We start from the raw sequence: 6,254 nt of genomic DNA, 5'->3' as shown, positions 1-6,254 counted from the left end.
CTCAGAAATAAACATTAAAAAAAAAGATGAAGAATACACAAATGCACACATGTTTCTTTGCTGGTGTTTCAGAATAGTCACTACATCCTTATTGTTTTGAAATAGTCAATACATCCTTATTATTCCACTTTTGGTAAAATACAAAAAAACAACAGTCCTCCCTTCTTGTAGAATCTATCTACCCCCTCCCAGCCTCCAGAATTTTCTAGGTCTACATTATTTAGTAATGATTATGTAATATGGGTCAATTCTTATATTGTTGAAATAATACATACACACAACACACACACACACACACACACACACACACACACACACACACAATAAAGGTCCAAAACATAATAGAGTTTGAAATACAAAGTATGACAGATTATAACACATGACATATAATCTGTCAAACAAAAGCTATTATTCTATCCTTTCTGTGAAAATATAATATCTAACATTTTTGTTCAAGGTAGAAAATCTATAAACAAAGATAAGCAGTGTGCACCATCTTGTGGATGAACTTCCATCAACCCAACAGATTGTACCTCCATCCTCCACATTCTGAACAAAGGGTCAGTCCATCTTTACTGAGAAATAATCTATTTCCTTCCTTCTACCTCTCAGCCAAATGTAAGTTCACAGGCCTCATTTTTCAGAATTGTGGTCAATATGATAAAGTTGTTTGGAATAAGGGAAATGGCTCAGGCTTTTCCTTCAAAGCAATCACAACTGGGCTAAGATATTGGGTACAGTTCAGGCATCAAGAACTTAGACCAATGCTAGAAAGTGAAGCAATGCAAGTATAGGTTTGATTATAATTTGGGGTCAAAGATGCTGAGATCAGAATCTGAACTAATGCTATGGTATAGAGTTATGAGGTTAAAAAAAACAGGAAAAAGAATTTGGAAGTTACATAAGCCCCGCAAATGCACGAATTGTTATTAATATGAGTACAGGAAGCTGAAAATAAATGGAATAGCTTAAAGGCTCCATTAGTATAAGCTTCCAATGTAAGGAGAATGTGTAGGATTATTACTTAATTTTCCATATTTAATACTTTATTCTTATGAAATTAGTCCACTTCATCCAACTATCAATCCTTCAAGTAAACACTATTCTTTTTTTTTAATTTATTTTAGGGACAGAGAGAGAATGCACAAGCGAGGGAGAGGCTTAGGGGGGAGAGAAAGAATCCAAAGCAGTCTCCATGTTCAGCATGGAGCCATGGTAGGATCTCATGACCATGAGATCATGACCTAAGTAGCAATCAAGAGTAAGATGCCTAACCGACTGAGCCACCAGGCATCCCTAAACACTATTCTTAATACCCACACTCTACCAGCAAGGAAATTAAAGCACAGGACTCTGCATAACTTGCACAGATTGCAAACCTAATAAAGCCTTAGAAACTGTGTTCAAACACAAACATGTCCATTCCATAGTGTGTGCACTTAAGCACTCTGCTGTTTCACATTTCACTACATTTTAGTGACTGGTGTGATACAAGGCCAGCAAAGCTTTTGCTTTTCTACCGGATATCACAAAGTTAGTGAAAGTGTTCTGGAAGATAAAAAAGCGTAATAAAAGATGGAAAATAGAGAACTTAGGGGCAAAAGAGGGAGACGGATAAGATAGAAGGCATCCCCTGAATCAGATACAGTCAAGAGTCAAAGGATATATAATTGATCCTGATTCATAATACAGAAAGACTATGATACAGTATAGACTTGGTCTCCCTACAGATCTGGGTTGAAGTCATATATGTATTCAAATACTTCACATCTTAGGCATCTAACAATTCTTTTCTTTTAAGTTATTTATTTATTTATTTTGAGAGAGAGAGAGAGAGAGAGAGAGAGCAAGTGGGGGAGGGGCAGAAAGAGAGAGGGAGAGAAAGAATCCCAAACAGGCTCTGAACTGACTGATGTGGGTCTCAAACCCAAGAACCCTGAGATCATGACCTAAGTCGAAGTCAGATACTTAACTGACTGAACTATCCAGGCGCCCCATCCAACAATTCTTAAAAACAAATTTATGTGATAAAAAGAGCATAATATAAACCTAACAACTCTTTAAAATCATTTTTCTCATTTGCAAACTGAGAACAAAACCACCTAGCTTGCTTAATTAAAATATAGGTAAAATGTATGGTAAATTCAATGATTTAAATAAATGATCATTTTCCTTTTCTATTTTTCAAGAATGTTATAATTGAAATCACTGTATAAACAAATCTAATTAGAAAGCTATCTCAACATGTGTTCACATTTTTATTAATACTCAAAGAGGCTAATACAGACATCAAGAGGGAGATATACAAAGCAGTCACAAATCTTTCTAAATTCCACTGTTTTAAAAGTACAGGGACTGGTAGCTGAGAAACTTTTTAATTGAATATCAGTTTGGGCTGCAAAGAAACCAAGGTAATGATCACTTTGATTCAGGCAGTCATGGGAGTCATTTGACTCAAACCCTCAATTTATACAAATGAGGACAATGAGGCCCAGGGAGTTTGAAGGAATTGCCTGACCTCTCACAGATAGTTAATGATAGAGGGAAGGTTTGAATAGCAATCTCTGGGATGTATGTGATTTTTTTTTTCTTAAGTACTAAGAGTATACATCAGATAATAACCTCTTTAAAATAACTAACAAAGAAGAGGGCTAACAAATAAATGCATTAAACACATAAAAAGGGAACAAACAAAAACCAAATGTCTTCACATTATGAAAATATTTAGAGTGGGGAATTAGCAACATAATCTCCATGGATACTCATTTGCTCCATGGTGCCACATAATGAAGGTCATTCTTACTCACAAATGTCCTCTATGTGACTAACAGTCTTTATACAGGTACATAGCAGTAACAATAATAACAGAGTTATTCCAAGAAAAATAACTAAATAGGCAGATAAAACAATGACAATCTGATTGCACACATTTATTTACGAGAGAGAGAGAGAGAAAGAGAGGGAGAATTTTGAGTTTTACTGAGCTACTTACAATTCCAAAAATATGTATATGTTTCTTACCTGAGTCTTTGGTACTATTGTTTCCATTGCGGCTCGTTTTTGTTGGAATGAGTGGTCAACAATGCAGTATTCCTACTTGATCTACCACAGATACTTAAAAGTTATTGTCTCTATGCAGCTTTCCTCACACCTAACACCCAAATAACACCTGTAGTTCAGAAGCCTTATCAATTAATCTCCCTTCAATCTCCCTGCAACTACTAACCAGAACAATGTCTAGAACCTAGTATATACAAGTCTTTTCTTCTTTTCAATTTTTAAAAAATGTTTATTTATTTATTTTGAGAGAGAGAGAGAGTTCTCAAGCAAGGGAGGGGCAAAGAGATTGGCAGAGAGAGAAAGAATCCCAGGCAGGTTTTGCATTGCCAGCACAGAGCCTGACGTGGGGCTCAAACTCACGAACCATGAGATCACGACATGAGCCGAAATCGAGAGGCAGGCTTAACCGACTGAGCTACCCAGGTGCCCCTACAAAAGTCTTTTCTAATTGAAAAACACTTTATATAAGCTGAGCAACATGCTATCAATAAAATAACTTATTTTTAGGGTAAAGTTGATAGGATATTTGTTTCCTTGATAGTCAAATTGATTGTAACTCAACTGATACAAAAAAACCTGTCATAAACTATGAATCAATATTAGAAAATTAGACTAAGAATATACAGGTGATTAGATTAAAATAGAAGCACCAGAAGAAACTGATGGGCTAATTTGTTTAAATGTGCAATTTGCTACACACACATATACATATACAATATATATGAATATGTATGTGCGTAGATGTACATGTATTGTGTACATAAAATGACAATAGCTTCTTCAAAATGCACATGTGTATTTCATACACAATGCCTTATTTACCTAGAAAATATTTGTAGCTACATAAATTATCTACAACGATCAAATTTAGATGGAAAGGAAAATCTCTTTTGAGGAAGTAAGATCGACATTATGAGGGCTATATGCTAAAAGTCATGCACACAGGTCTCTGTGTGGCTCAGATGGTTAAGCATCTGACTTCAGCTCCATGTCATGATCTCACAGTTTGTGGGTTCGAGTCCCATGTCAGGTTCTGTGCTGACAGCTCAGAGCTTGGAGTTTCCTTTGGATTCTGTGTCTCCCTCTCTCTGCCCTTTCCCTGCTCATTCTCTCTCTCTCTCTCTCTCTCTCTCTCTCTCTCCCTCAAAAATAAATATTACAAAAGAATATTAAATCTATGTACATTACTTACAGAAGAGTTTAAGAGTGTTCGGGTGAAACCTGTTCAGTCTGCTTCTGGAAATAATTATAAAACATATGGCCATTTAGTTTTTCCTCCCATGGAAGATTAGAATAGAGGCAATTATACTATTAATGGCGAGAAGTAAAACTTACTATGGCAGACCAAATAGAACTTAATGGGAAAGAAACAGACACAGGGACACAGGGACAGAGGATGACACAGAGAAAGAGAACTGAAGAATAGAAGGATGCGAGGAAAGAAGGAAGGAAGGGAAGGAGGAAAAAAAAGAAAGGAGGAAGGAAACAAAAAAGAAACATCTAAGAAATCAACAAGGACCTTAAATGAAACTAGTAAAGCAGTCTGGGCCATGTAGAGATGGCCAGTAATGCTGGTGTAGGAGAGGAAAAATTTTCCTTGACCTCTTAGGTTCAGTACCTGGGGCCTGTGAACTAAACTGACTACAGACAAAATAACAGGGGTAAAAGCATAAAAATTTATAAAATTTTACATTATTTTTTAATGTTTATTTTTGGGAGAGAGCAAGCATGAGTGGGGGAGGGGCAGAGACAGAGAGGAGGACAGAGGATCTGAAGCGGACTCTGTGATGAGCAGCAAGTCTGATGTGGGACTCAAACTCACGAACCCTGAGATCATGAACTGAGCTGACAGACTGAGCCACCCAGGTGCCCCAAATTTATCAATTTTTAATTTTGCATGCACAGGGACATCACAAAAAGAGTTGAATAACCAAAGAAATGGTGAGATTTGAGAACTGATAGGACATTTTAAAAAGGCAAAGAAATGGGGGAAAAGGGAGAATAAATGAATTTTAGCAAAGATAAGTGAGTCCTTAGAAGAACAAATGGAATATACGATAGTGTGTGTCCATGTCTGTCTGAGTGTGGCACCCACTTCTCTCTTCTCCTATGATGAGCCAGTCTCCCTGGGTGGATGAAATTCTTCTGGAGATTTATGATAATCAAGGTTTTCTTGGGGGAAGATCTGTTTTTAGGTGGATAAGGGGATCTCAGAGAAAGCCTCTCCCTGCATTTGTAGATTCTCAGCTATCTTCAGATCAGAACAATCCTTATGTCACGGTGACACATCAAAAAATCAAAACCAAAGTGATTAGACGTTTCAGTGATTAAATATTTAAGATGAAATCACTATCTAATAATACCTGGACACTAATGCACATATGTCTATTCACCTAATATGTTACTTATTGCTTATTTGCACATGAATGAAAGTAATATAATTGCAATCCTATCATAATTAGTTTTCTGTGACACATAAAAGCTCTTAAATATTACATACTTAATGATATACCCATAAAAGAGAAAAAGGCCATATATAATTAATAAGAAAGATTATATGAGTCCATAAAACCAAACATTTCCTGGATGACTTAATAAAGCAAACTAATGATGGGTACCAATCTACTGAGACCTTTGCATAAGTGATAGACCAAACTCAGGAACCCATCAATCCTTCCTGGTGGTGGAATGGAAGCTAAAACTGGTGAAAAAGCTCTTTTGTCTTGTTTACAAGGGTTTTCCACACTTTGGAGCTTGTTAAAAACCAGAGCATTTTTGAGAACAAGCAGATGTTTACTTCTTTTGCTAGAAACTGACTGCTTTTCTTGTCATTTTCTTCAGATATCTTTCCTTTGTCTTTGAATAAATATTTCACAATATTAGCACAAACCTACAGATTATATTAGTACAAACCCACAGATTATAATATTAGCACAAACGCACAGATTATAAAACTATGCAGAGTAGCAAGTAGGAATTCAAAATAGAGTTCTGGATTGAAGATCCAGATAGAGTTGTAATAGGGGTATTATTTAGATTTGTTTAGCAAATAGATTTGTTCTACATGACAAGTTCAGGCTCATGAACATTTGAAAGTATGTGTTGAGTCTACATCTGTGGTAGGGTCCCCTCCCTAAGGAGAGAAAAAACAGAAAACAAACTCATGATAACCTGGCTATGCGCAAAGGTGACAA

This window comes from Felis catus, chromosome D1 (assembly GCF_018350175.1).
Source record: "Felis catus isolate Fca126 chromosome D1, F.catus_Fca126_mat1.0, whole genome shotgun sequence".
Lineage (NCBI taxonomy): Eukaryota > Metazoa > Chordata > Mammalia > Carnivora > Felidae > Felis > Felis catus.
The sequence above is the reverse complement of the archived record's forward strand: the minus strand, read 5'-3'. Positions refer to the sequence as shown.